This window comes from Nipponia nippon, unplaced genomic scaffold (genome assembly GCF_047370975.1).
Source record: "Nipponia nippon isolate SJK-2023a ecotype South Korea unplaced genomic scaffold, ASM4737097v1 scaffold_19, whole genome shotgun sequence".
Classification (NCBI taxonomy): domain Eukaryota; kingdom Metazoa; phylum Chordata; class Aves; order Pelecaniformes; family Threskiornithidae; genus Nipponia; species Nipponia nippon.
In genome coordinates, this window is record NW_028262335.1 from 3,818,255 (window position 1) to 3,832,821 (window position 14,567).

The 14,567-nt window shown below is 44.2% G+C and overlaps 1 protein-coding gene across 3 annotated transcripts in view; it reads right to left on the reverse strand.

Moving 5' to 3' along the window:
* The window catches only part of DISP3 (dispatched RND transporter family member 3), a 103,117-nt gene that overhangs the window by 87,804 nt on the left and 746 nt on the right, over nt 1-14,567 (reverse strand). The window lies entirely within an intron of this gene.

Here is a 14,567-nt window from a genome sequence, read left to right on the forward strand (position 1 = left end):
CACCCACAGCATGAGGCAGAGTTTGCATGTAGACTTATCTAACCTCGCTGTCTAGGCTCCCATTTCCCACTTGCTGCATTCTCCAATCCTTTGCCCCTACCCTAGCTAAACTCTAAGTTGTTTCATAGGAAAATAGATTAATGTATTCTCCAGTGTAGAAATGAGGGAGGAACAACAAGGTGCACAGGGGGACAAGTGTATGGCTGGTCAGGAGAGAGGGATTACGTGAATTACAATTGATTTTCCACCATTAATGAACCATGAAGTGCTTGTGGTTGCATCTTGAAGAGATTTATAATTATTCATCGAATCTCAGAAGATAATTAAACTTCATTAAACACAGACATGACAAGCTTGCATAGTAAAGAATAAACCCCAGAGCAGGTTCCTTATAGAAGAGGGAGATACGGTTTTGGGAGATGATAAGGAGAACCAGGGGAAATAAAAGAGGGGTTCTTCACTAAAACCAGTTTTTGTACAAACAAGAAATTGCTGCCCTCAATGTGTTTTTTCACCTCTTTTTCCTTTGCTTTTAAGGGTTCTTTCCTTTTCTTTCACACATCATAATCACACCACCACTTTTGCCTGACATTAAGAGTACCTTATATAATACACTTACCTATTCTGCAGCAGTTGCTGTGTGAAAATGTTCCAGTGTTTTAGAGCCAGTGGGGACTGGTCTTTTTGCATGTTTACCAAAGTGGCTATGATGTACAAAACACGGATTGTGGAAGGAGCTGGGGAGAAGCAAGGGGAGGCAGTACCAGGGAGATACAGTTCATCCCCACATGGATCAGAATCCCCAAATAGTTCAGCATTTGAGAGATCAGGGCAGTGCTTACCTCTTGCAAATAGTCCAGCCTTAGCTTGTGACCATGTGAAAATTTAGCCCATATAGTCCATATTCTAGAGATTTATTAGGATATAATGGGACACATACTACAGGCTATATGGTATGTTCAGTTCTGGTGTAAATTATGCCCTAGTTGGATACAAAGCATTTGAAACCAGGTAAGCAGAATCTAAGAATATTTCAGAAATGAAACTTATTCATCAAAGAAGGAACCCACTGGAGAAAGAAAAAGCTAACAATAATGTGCACTGCTGAAGATCAAAGGAATCTTGGCCTGCTGGTAGTGGTAACTGAAGCCATTAATCCAGAATAGCATTTGTTCAAAATTTTATTACTGTGCTCTTGGGAGCTGTCAGTGATTACAGTGCCCCAACTCAGGTAAACGTCTGCATCTACAAATGCAGTCAAAGTAACACTTATTGGAGTACTCTGTCTTCTGCTCATACAAGGTATGCTGTTAGTAAGCCAAAAACCCCTGCTGTCTTGGCTTAAGGTGATCTCCCTGCCTTTTGCATTTACACTGAATTTCCTGAGATACATACAATGAAGGATAGGTCCACCTTATGTTTTCTCCAGCCTCCTTTATAACATAAACTGCCTGATCTACCAGGCATCCAGCATCAAGCTCAGCCAAGCACAGGACTGTTGGGACACCACTACTACCACAGAGCAAGTGGTTAGTGCTTACAAAGCAAGAACAGGGTGTATCTCCAGGAGAAGTCGGCCTAGAGAAAAGGACAGAAATCTCAGACTTGCCCAGTATACTTTTTCTTCCTCTCAAAGGGCTCTCTTTTCATTATTGCCCTCCTAGAACTGAACATCAAGAGTTTTCAGTCCTGAGGCAATCTGATTTTATTAAGAATTGGAAATGTTGACATGAAGTTAAAAGGACCCAGAGAAGATGCTTCTCCCACCAGGCTGACATAACTTTGCTGAGCACACATGCTCTGCAGAGAACAGTGCAGAGGGGATGAGACAATGCAGTTTGCACTGTATTTCTAGCATGAACATCTCTTTCCCATCCACACCCAGGGGAACAACTGAGCCCTACAGCTACATCTCTCTCATCTCTCCTTCATTTTCTATTCCTGCCTGACATAACACCTTCTCTTTCCCTTGCCTCAGACAGATTTTAGAAATACAGGTCTTCCCTATCATAGTGTAACTTAAATCAAACTGTTGTAGCTAGCATTTCACTACAGTAACATTGCCAGAGATGCGCAGTATATACAGACCAGCACAATAACAGCTACAAAGTTTTTGTACAAAGCCCAGAGTCTCTGGCACAAAAAGAAGGATTCAGGTCTACCAGGCCTGATTTCTAATTGGTACAGTTTAACTAGTGAAAACTCCTTCATATAACTCCACCAGTTTAATCATTCGGTGATCCAATTAAGCTAAACTTATTTAATAAAGGAGCAAACCAGTCTTGCTGTATATACCCAGAGTACTCACTTCAATTTAACTCAATGAGTTTAAAATCAGTTTCAGAAAATCTGTGCAAAGCTTGTAAAGGGATTTCTGGTCCTTTCAGAGAAGAGAAAGGCTGAAGGGAGACTGTCTCCACCCAAGACCCCTCCTGTCTTCTTTTGCAATGAATCACACATCCCAGCTTTGCAATGAATGAGGTTTTGAAGGCAGCGTTTACTCTGGCTCTCACCCCCATGCTGTAGCACCATGTGTTTTACAGCATTGTCAAACATAATGATTCCTACCCTAGAGAGAAATTGGGTCCCGTTTTATATTTTATTGCCTCAGAAAGGACATTTTTTACTTTCCACAGTCCACAGTTGGCAGCAACAGCCCCATAAATCTTGCCAAATGCTCTTTGTTGATATATTGTCCAGAAAGAAGTCTGTGAGGCTGGGGCCAGCATGGAGTAAACAAGTTAATGGCCTCCTGATCCATGGCCGAAGAGGGAGAGCAGCAGGAATAAGGAGTGCTGCAAAGTCACTGCAGACAAAGTCCAACAGCCAGTGGGTGAGCTAAGAGACACCAGGAGTTTGTTTCCCGTGGTTCATCCAGAATGACATGCAAGTTGCAATGCTTCCTGGCCCCCATGAAAGGAAGCCTTACACCAGAAAGCTCACCTAGCTGTGGTGCCAGCTTACTCTGCCCGTCCTTGTGTTTGCTGCAAGAGCTCTGGCTGGTTCTGACAGGGCATGATTGTGGGGAAACCTGCGGGAGCCCCACTGTATGCCAGCAGAACTCATTGAAACCAGCAAAAAGGAAAACTGGAAGGAAAAGCAAGAACACACTTGTGCTGGGGAATGCATCTGCATAGGAGCAGATTTCACAGCTGAAGGGACAGAATGCACTGGAGTGCACAGTATGAGCACAGAGGAACGAATACAGGGGAGACACAACTCCCTGTCCACAGGGAGCAGGCTCGGTGCAGTTGCTGTGCATGCTCTCTGGTAGGAGGATAAGCACGTGTGAGATGATTGTTAAATATAACTGTGTTGGACATGGTTGTAAGCAGTCCCTATAAAGCAGATGAACATGTTTGTACATGCAAGAGCATGTTTTGGTACATGTGTTTCTAAATTTAAGTGGACAGTGCTGGAAAGGAAGATGCTTGTTCTTGCATTATGGGAGTATCCAAGATGTGCATTGTATGTGTGTTAGTTGTTCCAGGGGTAGAGGTGTATGTAGGTGACACGCTCTACTTCTGTATTAGCACATATACATACTGATACACACAGCTGTCCTGGAGCCAAACCCTAATTTCTAACAGACTTGTCCTTTGCGGGTGATGACAGAGCCTCTGCCTGAGAAAAAGAGATGTTCAGCTTGATTCTTCTGGGCAGCTAATGAGCCGCTTCCCTCCTCTCCATCTTTGTCCCTGTGCTCCTCCCTGAGCTCCAACAGCACTTTGCGTGTAATGAAGAGATAATGCCGTAATGACTTGATATGTTACACTCAGCCCAGTCATAATGCCTTGGAACAACTAACTGCCGCTGTGCAAGGGCTCTAGCAACTCAGCTGGTCATGTCCAGTTAATGCAAAGCCCTGTATGCTTCTCTAGGCACAGGGCCCATTCAATGGAACTTCATTGTGCAAAACAGGACCAAATCTTGCAGTGCCAGATGTCCCAAGCTTTACTGCCCCACCCTTTTCCTCCAGCCATGGGGCAGGAATGCAGTCCTACAGATACAACCCGTACCAGTCACTATGGTTGGCTGTGATTCCTTATGAGCTGAAAATTCTCCTGAGGCCTCAAGAATAAAAATACTGCTAACCCTGGCTGGAAGCATAATGAACAGGAAGAAAGATTGATTGCTATGGCTGTAATTAAGTGAGAGGCTTTGATAGCCTCATAAGCCGCAAGAGCCAAACCAGAGCCCTGATGTGGAATCAGAGTGGCACAGCCTCCCTCCCCACACCCCACCACCTTCTCCTGTTAGGGACAGCACCTTAGGATTCTGAGCACGCAGCTGCCCTGCTCCAGGCTTTACAGGCTACAAGTCATTTTAAGGGGAAATGGAAGAAATGAGCTTCCCACTGATGAGCATGGTAGGAGGCTCAGGGACTGACTACATGTGGGAAGGAGCAGGAATTGGTAAGCTGCCTCCCACCCTGTGCCTCACCTGATCATAAGGTGTCTCTCCACATTAAGCATAGCATTGCATCCATTTATAGTCTGTGAAAAGTGTCTCATATCCAGGGCAGGAGGGCATGGGGAGTGGAGGCGGAAGAAGGAGGGAATAATTATCCACCAAGGACTTGAATCCAATGAGATTTACACCCTTCCTCAGCCATAAACATTGCTGAGAGCTCTAGAGATAAACACACTTGCTCAGCAGAAGCAAATGCTGCCTGCCAGCCTACAGATGCTCAGCCTCCCCCGCACGCCAGTTCCCTAAGGATAACCCAGTTCTCAAAGGGGATGCAGCTCTCTCCATCCTACTCCTCTCCCATTTGCACACAGAAGTGATGTCTTCACTGGATATCTCTTTCACAGTATGAGTGGTGTCCCCGAGGGGACCAAGACACATTTTTTCCCCTTAGCGTAGCTAGTTGAGGCTAGTGCTCTGCCTCCCAGCCCCCTCCATTTTGCAGTGCAGCCACACCAGTATGTTGCCACATGATGGAATAGGGCATCACACCATCCCTCTCCCCCAGCTCCTCCTCTCAGCCCACCTTGCCACATGTAGTGCCTCTGTGCTGGAGTGGCTGCTTGTGACAACAGAAAACCAGGATCCTCACATACTTGTCAAAAGAAGACATTTCTAGGCAGCTTGGCAAAGATCTTAAAGATATCACAGCAGCCTCCTTTATGAGCCTCTCTGCCCTCTCCCCCCGGTCCGATGTTCTGGCTCTAGTAAGGCACAGCCCTTTCAGTAAACACTCTCTTGTAAGCTGCAACCCGTATTTTTCCTGCAGCTCATGGGAAATACATGGGTCATGAGAAACAAAATTTGTGCCAGCCCCTGGGCTTGCACTGAACTCGAGATAAACTCAAGACAGACAGAGCCTTTCCTATCCCTCTGAGTTTGCACTCAGCCTCACACTGCTGTTAATGCACCTTGCCCTCCTCCTCTGCTTCCATCCCACCCAGAAACAGAAAACTCCTCAGCCCATCCCAACCTTATCTCTTAGCACACAATTCCCTTTCCTCAGATTTGTCCATAGCTACTGTCCTCTATTCCACTATAACATTTTTACCTACTATTTTGAGTATGTGCATGTAAAATGTTTTTTCTTCTTAGAAGTGATTCAAGAAATAACCAGGAATATCCTCCTACTTTACAAATTCCATGAGAGGTGATAGCTCCTCACAATGAGGCAGGGGAACAGAGGAAACAAGAACTTCTTGATCCTGCTCCTAGCTCTGGCACTAGCATTTTCTGTATCTAGCTACTTCCTAGGGATGCCTCAGTTTCCCCACTGTGACTGCCTCACAGAGACACTGTGAGACTGGGTCATCTGACATATATAAAAAACCAAGCTCTTCAGATGAGAGCAGCTAGACAAGGGCACAATCATATTGTGACATGATGCCTTTGAGCTTCCTAGCAACCAGACAGCGGCCCAACTAGCAGGATCCTATTGTAACTGATGTCTGAGCCAGACTGGAGGATTCGCCTGTATCATCTTAACTTCACAGTGCCTCTCCCCCAGTGTGTTTGCTGTACATTCCCTTGACCAGGATGTCTGACCCCAGCACAACCCCACTTCAATCTTTGTCCATCACACATTGTTGGCCTTGAAACTTAGAGCACCAGGGGTGACAGACATATCCGGAGAGTGACAGACTACCAGAGTCAGCAGAATGCAGCCTGTTGCCATGGAAATTCAAGCCCCCTTTTCAAGCATCTGTGCAGCTCAGGGGAACGTGGCCAGCTCCCACTGTGAAAAAGCATTGCAAAGAGTCCCGTGGAGAGTTGGTTTTGTATCCCACAATTGCTCTTTGCTCCCCAGCCCAGTTATGTGTTCTAGCAGGAAACGATGGACCACGGCTTGGCTGAGGATGTATGACGTCAAGGTGCATTGTCTAACAGATGAGCCTGCAACCAAGGACACGATTTTCTAGTTCAAAAACTCTGCAGGAAGATTTCAGATTTTTTTTTTAAATATTGGAAGAGATCCGTTTTCACTGCTATGCCACAGGGCAACACCAGGTGACGCCACTTAAAAGTATGCTTTTGGGAGATCTGCTTATCTGAACGTGCGTAAGTTAGATCTTGGAGGCTTATTTATTTGTCCACTATATTGATAGGCTTTTTTTTGGATGTTGACAAAGGCATTGTCATAGGTGTGACACGCAAATAAACAAGTAAAATAAAACCAAACATTAGGACAGAGAGGCGCTGATGGAAAATTCCAGGAAACAAACCAACATTTTGGCTACAGCATATTTTGTAACTGCAGAAAATGCAAGCAGAGCATGGGAGTTATTAACTATTTATCTTTTCCAAGCTTCTGTCACGTGTGCGCATCACCACTTATAGACATATGGGCAATATTACGCAGTATTATGACCAAGAATATTTCTTTACATGCACAAGTTCATGATATTGCATTATCAGCTGTGTATACTGCATATACATTGTCATGTGCTCAAAGACAAATGTGCATGCCACTGTGTCTCTATATGCACATGTGGTACTCATCAGGGTACAAACATGATGCTTAGGAAAGGAGATTACATTCCCTTCAAAGGTGTAGTCACTTACAAAAAAGTTTTGTCAAGCCTAATTACCTGCACTGTTTTCCCCATTAAATGAGTTTGCATCTCCAAGCTTACTTTCCCAATTGCATTGATCCTTTCGGTTCTTTTGAAATAACGGGTATTTAAGTGAGGCTGCTGCTAGTGGAGGGTCCTGCTGTAGGAGCCAGGTAATGAGCACTAGGAGCATGCCTGGGCTTTCAAAGCTCCAGACAGCTTCATTAGCCAAACAAAGGCCACGTGTCCAGAGCTGTACAAAGAGGATGGGGGTGTGATGTAGAAGAGCTCTAGCCTGAGACTGAAGGCAACAGTTCTTCATTACATTATTGTACATGCGGCCCTCTGGGAGCGGCCAGTTGTTCAAGGAGTTGTGATAATAAGCTCTCCAAGGATGCCGGCTTTGTGATGTCCAAAGCACAGACATTTGAGATCCTCCCCCAACAAAAGCCCATGACAAAACACCCTCAAGACTTTTCCTTTCAGGCTTCATTCCAGAAGCTCTGAAAGACACTGAAAAGCCTAGTTCAACATGCCTCGTTTCTCCTGCAGTTTCTTACACCACAATTAAGCAACTGTCAAACGCTGCTGTAAAGGATGACTGATGCCTTTTCATCATCAGTGGCCCAAAGCCCTCCCCAAAGGGCACTGCACCCAAGAGACACACCACTATTTGTTGAGGATACCCCCTGAAATCCACAGTTTATGCTATAAAATTCCCTTGCCTAGCAGTTTAAAAAGTTCCTTCTAAACTTAGCCATGGAAATCTCTCACAATCCAAACAGCCTCCCCAGAGAAGAAAGAGATTTACTTCCTGCTTGTCTTTTCTGAAGTCTTTTTCCCGTGAACTTCAATGACAATAAACATGACAGGCACTGTAAAACCCAGCAAGTGCACTATTTCTTTTCCTCTTCCCACCATTGCCAGTATAAATATCACCCTGAGTCCTGGGGGCTAAGTGCCAAGTTAAAATAATGCTCTCTTTGGGCTGGGGATCTGGGTTCTCCAGAGATCACAAGAAATCTGTGGTGGCGGGTGAAAAGGAGGGAGGGAGGGAGTTAGATCCCAGGACACCAAGAGGAAATGTTTTCACACTAAATTTCACACCCCCTCCCATGGATTCCACTGAACAGTTATTACAATGCACCCTAGAGGGTCACCATAAAGACAGATCATCCCATCCCACCCTCTTGAACATCTCTGTAGCTCTCAAGGCTGTATATCAGGGGGGAAACCTTGCTTGTTCTTTCTTCCCTCACTCCCACCCCTCTCTGCTGCAGTGCTTTTCTGGGTAATCCCAGGGGAAATAATTCTGGAAAAGAGGCCAGAAATTTAATCAAAAGCTGCATCAATGAACAATTTGTTTCACTGGGAGCCAGGATGAGACTTTGGCAGATGAGAACGGAGGCACGGAGCTGAGGGACAAACAGCACCAAGGGGACTGCTCAGGATTCACATGCAAGTGAATTCACAGCCCCGTGCACACCGCATTTTTCTAAGTGTCCTGGGCCTGCTGTTGGGTGGGCGAACTGAGCTCCCAAGCTTTGGCTACACAGGTACAATTTTTGCACCAAAAAAGACTTTCAGTCTGAGCTCAACGGCAGCAGAGGGAGTGGATTCATACTGGACACCAAAGCCCTAGGCAGCCCACACCCAGCCACAGTGCTAGCCTGAGATGGAAGCCAGAGAATGTCAGTCTTGACAAACAATAATTTCCATCCTGAAACCAGATGGGAAATCAAATACCACAAAAATCCTCCTGACCCTAAACTCCCTGCCTAAAAACATTCAAGTTGGGTCAATCAATAGGTTTCTTTGCAATAATTTCAAACCATCTCATTTTATGTCAACCTTTAAAAGACGTGTTTACTTTTTTTGGTAAATTCATTTCTTATTTGAAAGCATAAATTGTAAATGTAAAAAAAAAAAGGATTTTCAACAATTTATAAATGTTTTTTATTAAGAAATCCTATTTGCTCCTTTTCCTGCAAATCAGAGCTTCTTTCCTCCACAGTACCACTCTGCTATGGGAAGGGATTTGGGGTCTCCAAACTAGGGCTTCAGACCTCCATGCAAACCCTCCTGCAATTCTCAGAGGATGTGAATTTATGCCTAGTCACTTTGTAGGCATGCAGGCAGGGTCACAATGGTTTAATCTCATCATTTTCTTCCCCCAAAGAGCTTGGAGCATGGGACTACTCATAGGTTTTCATACAGTTAGGGCTAAGCACCCCTAAAGGACCATGCAGTCTTTCCTACCCCAACAGAGAAACTCCACACAAGCAGTTTATCTCTCGTGACCTTCCTGTTGGCATCCTGGACTCCAATGCAAACACCTGCATCTCCATGAAATTGCTTCAAGATTACCACGAACTCATCTCCAGCCTCATTTTCCTTTTCCTCTTTTTCTCCCTGATTGTGAGGCCTTACCCATATGACAGCTTCATTACAAGTGACCTTCAGCACTGGCTTTGTTGGGAAAGTGATTTAGAACCAAATTACTGATGTATTTCTTTCTCCTCCTCCCTCTTACTGAGGGAAGCAATAGCAGCACTGAAGAAACTGTCTGAAACAGTGCATTTTGAACACATTACAGAAGGGGAGGCAGAGCAGAAAGCCGTCCTCCACCACAGTCCAACATGAAGGGGCCAAACTGTTCTTGGAGAAATGCCAAAACAATCGTACAATTTATTCCAAGGGTACAGATAAGTCTGATTCAAACCAGCCAGGAAAACAGCTCTTAAGGAACTCTACTGAGAACAGACAAAGAGGCAGCTGGAAAAAAGAGGGGGCAGGTGGCTGCTTGGAAGACAGTATCACTCTGGCACATGGGCAAGGCAGAAGGGAGTTGGCAATATGGACCTTGTTGTTATGGGGTAGGTTAAATCTCATTGGAACCAGTGAGAAGAGCAGCTATGTCTGATTCAGGGTAAATCAAAGAACACTTACATGTCTCTTTGTTTGGTACAAACTGAAGCAATGGAGGTTACCATTCAAAACACAAGGACAAGGGTTGATCTGAGTTGAGCTATGACAAAGAGCTGCGAGCTTTACTGTAGACTAACAGTTGAAAGGGCATTTGTGTGTGTGTGTGTGTATGTGAAAGAGAAAAAGAAATGAGAGGATGAAGAAAAAAAAATAACCAGAGATGGAGCAGATCACCAAGAACAGTCAGAATAAGCAAGGGATTTCTGAAAAAAATCAGAGAGAGATGGTACTGGAGAAAAGGGTGATTAGAGAGTCCTCTGGGTCCTAAATGGCACTAATAACCAGACAGAGTTAAAAGCAGAGTAAGTGGGGAAGCAAGAGTGGGGCGTCCCTGCTCTCATTGAGTGAAGTCTTTTCAACCATTATAGCGTAACATGTAACAGGGTGCACCAGCAGCAGGCCCTTGAATGAGCATGCAATTCAAAGACCTGAAAAACTGGACCCACTCATGAGGCTCTCATTCTCCTTTTCAGCAGTGGCATCCCCATTAGCCAATGCTTCCTGAGCAAGAGACAAGCACTTACAGAAGAGCACTGCTGAGATTTTAGTGCCCAAGATGCAGAACTCCAACTGACTCTTTTGGACTCTCAGTAACATCGGCAAGCAAGCAGCAGTCAGCGACCGCAGGAACAGCTTAGAGCTTTGTAGAACCAAGTTCTCAGCCTGGGAACTTACAGTGCCTCATATGATCTGCTTGCTATACGATGAACACATAGAAGAGAATCTATGTGATTCTTAATCCATCTAGGCTCGGGAACAGAGGGTAGAGACACATTGAACCATTCAGGGAATGAAACTGGTAGCAGGCTGTTTCTCACAACCATTTCAGCACAGTGACTTACCAGTTGAGAAGAATTTAATTTACAAATGAAAAACGTAAAAGGAAACTCAAGACTGTAAGTAAAACAATAACAGAAGATCCCAGTAATGACGCTTACACAAGAGGTGATTGGCTGGTCCATGTGGTAATGAGCAGCACGAAGTGGCTACAGGGAAATAGCAAGAAGAGATAAACTGCTGACACTGAAGTGCTATTTCCAGCTGACATTTATCTCTGCCTTGGAATTCCCAGTTGGAGAGAAGAGGTGACAACAAACAGGAGAAATTTACGCTGGCCACTTTATGCAAATCTAACCTTTCTGCACCTGCCAGGTGGGGAGCATTTATTTACTTTCTGGCTGCCTGGCTAAATTGGCAGAAGGAGTGAATCCAAACAGAATGCAGAGAAGGTCAAAGGAATATGGCTCATGACTGTAATTTCAGGACCTGTTACAGGCATTACAATTTTAATGTGGCAGTTGAGAGATATACACCCTAAGCAAGTGAACTGACAAAAGATGTGCATGTGCCAGTGCATTCTTCCACATGAGCACTTCATCGCCCTATAATGGGCAGGTTCAGAGATGCTGATCTGTGTTGCAGTCCTTACCTGTATCTTGCTCATAAAGGACCTCAGCAAATTCCTTTAGTGCACGTATGAAGAGTGATTAATTTTGGACCAGGCAGATCTGAGTTTGTCACAATGGCTTTTCAAGATGCAAAGATATGAAGCTGAGCAGTAACTGTGAGATGTCTGGGGGTGAATTTGTCACAATTTTAAATAGAAAGACAGCACTTATATATACGCTATCAAATTAACGAGTTCATACTGCACTCTAACAAGTGAAAACAAATTCCTGCCACCCAGAATAAGACTGCCTTTTTTTCGCATGCTAAGTAATATCTCTTTGCAATATATAGTCATGTTTGTCTTTTTACATTAAAAAGTCTCTTTTTGTCCATGTAAATAAAATGCAGCCATCTCTTGAGTAGAAAACAGCACAAGAACCCTTGGTACAAAACACCAGGAAACAAGTAAAGACCCACATATCTGGCTAGAAGTATAGGGGAAGACTTCAGATGGGCTGCCAGTGCCTTTGAACCGTATTGAATCATGGTCACAACACAAGAAATTAAAAACAGTGCCCTAAAAGTAAAAATGCCCCGAGATCTCTGATTTTCCAGGTCAAGAATACAGTTGCACAGCCCTGCTAACAGTGTACTCCAGATGCACTAGCTGCCTCCAAGGGCCTGCTAGGGCACCGCTTCAGTCTAGGCACAAAGGATAATGTCACATTTTCCAGCTCAGTTTGTATTAGCCCACACGGCATCCTCCAAAATCCCACTGGCACTAGCACTCATACAGTCAGCATAAAGCCCGATTATTCAAACATGACTAACAATTCAGGATCCTACTGACAAATGCCTTCGAGGGATTTGTTTCTAGAAAGTACTCAGATCTCCCTGCCTCTTTATGCTATCAGTGTCTGGGCACCCACGATCACTAGATACATATGGGCAAGAGGGCTGCTGGCAGGCCAGCATTTTTTACAACTTCCTTAAGTCCCTTGAATTCAGATCTAAGTCAGACACTTTATAACTCATCATATTGGCTTATCAAATAGGATATTTTTATAAATAAGGGCTCTCTTTTGCTTTCCGGCTTCTGAGTCTTTAGGTCGCACCTGGGTCAAATGTTGAAGCTTTTCACCGCAACCTTGAAAAACAGGAATTGACTTCTGGATACAACAAAATACCATGTGGCATCTTGTTCCTCTAGGATCTCCAGGGTTGAAAAAAGAAGATGAAATAATGCTAAGTTCACAGTAAATACCATGGAAATGGGCAACATTTGAGCAAAATCACTGGTTCCTCAGCTGATTCCGCATACCACATGGCACCATTGGGACCAAACCAATCCGTGTCACACTTAAGGGCCTTGTGCAGACAAAGCCAACAGGTTCCTAACACTGTCTCCTACAAACTCCAGGCTTCTTTCAGCATCTGTCATCCAGCCCAATTTTGCTTAGCATGCAAGAACTGACAACAGCCTGAGGTGATCTGGCTGCAGGGCATGCCAGGGGCATATTTCTGAACCAGGCACACCCTCGCATTGCCCCTGCCCTGCATCTCTGTCCGGCTGGTTTTGTGCAAGAAGGGGGAAAAAAAAGGATTTATGAAGGGTCAGAGAAAAAAGGCAAGGAAAGAAAAGTCCCATAGGATAGAAGAGATGAGAAATTCAAGGTAGTTTTAAAGCAGTTACTGAAGTCAAGAGCCCAAGCTGACCTGAAGTCACAGCAGTGAGAAAGTAAATGGACTTTTAAGGACTTAGGTTGAGGTTTTCAAAGCCTTTTCAACAACTTGGATGTTCATTTCCATTTCCTTTATTGGATTGTTGCCAAGAAAATCCTGTGGGTTGCTCTGATTCTGGAGGTCTGAATTCAGAAAAGAGGAGCTAGACTTTGCTTTATTTTTTATCTTCTTTATATATAGAGACATATATAAAGAATCAGCAAAAACAGCCAATCATTTCCTTCACCATCAGAGAGCCTGAAGGGTCAAGAATTGCAGGCTACAGAAGAATCACTGCAGGGTATAAAAGGGAGTTACAAAGAGACTCCGGAACAGCAGAAGGGCTGCTGACATTCATGGTCTTGTGGATCTATTGCTTTCTCCTCCTTTTTACCATAAAATGAATAGGGTTAGATCAGATTTCCCTTAATTTACTAAAGTCACTGTAGCATTAGGTGGAAAAAACAGAGGATTATGCTGTCCTAAGAATCTTCCATCCCATCCTTTCCTTTCACACCAGTATTTCATTACCTGACAACACCTTTGTCTGCTCTGCATTGCGAGGCTCTGGAGGCTGTATTCAGCTTCAGACACTGCATGGGACAGGACTGGCAGCTCCACCATAGGACTACATGCTGAGAACTGCCTGTCACATAAGTCCATAGCATTTTGTAGGATTTCTCATATTCCATAGGCTCATGGACTTCTCCCATCCCATTTCCAGATACCACAGAAAGCCCACCCATATGAGCCATGTGGGTTGTTTCCAGTAGGAAACAGCAGTAGTGGAAATTAGTTTCTTCTGTTTTCCAGCTCTCATGAGCTCTAGGTTAAGAAAACTTGGGGCTTCAGTTCTGTCAGACTATCGACTGCCCAGCAGGTAAAGAAAGCAATAAGTGGAAAGTAATTGATAGCAGCAGGTAGCTCCAATAAGTTTCTTAATCAATACAATTTATAGCAGAGACAGCTCCAAACACTGAAGTAGGGAAGCCCAGCTTAATGTGTTTATAACCTTTCTCATTTCGTTTTGCTCATTTTTCCTTCCCTACTTCTTTCAGCAGTGTTCTTTTGAGAACTAATTTCTCCATGGACATAACAAGCTCATGCTTCATTCACCATTATCTTACAAACTCCTTGTAAATTGAATTACCTGTATGGCAAAGGGGAACTGCCCTAGTTCTCCAGGACAGAGTGGAGCTCAGACACATGGCCTTGTTCTTAGCAGAAAGTAATTTAATTTTTTTCCATTATTGGATTTAAAGTGAGGATAAATGAGTGGAAAGCAAATAAAAAAGACCCTCTCCCCAAAAGAGCAATAGAGAGGAAATGGCCATTAAAACAAAGAGTTTTCATCAATAACTGGTTCCTTAATCTCCAGAATGCAGGGAGGGAAGGGTGACTTTACCATTTATGATGTCAGGGGACTGTTCACGGATTTCTCACATG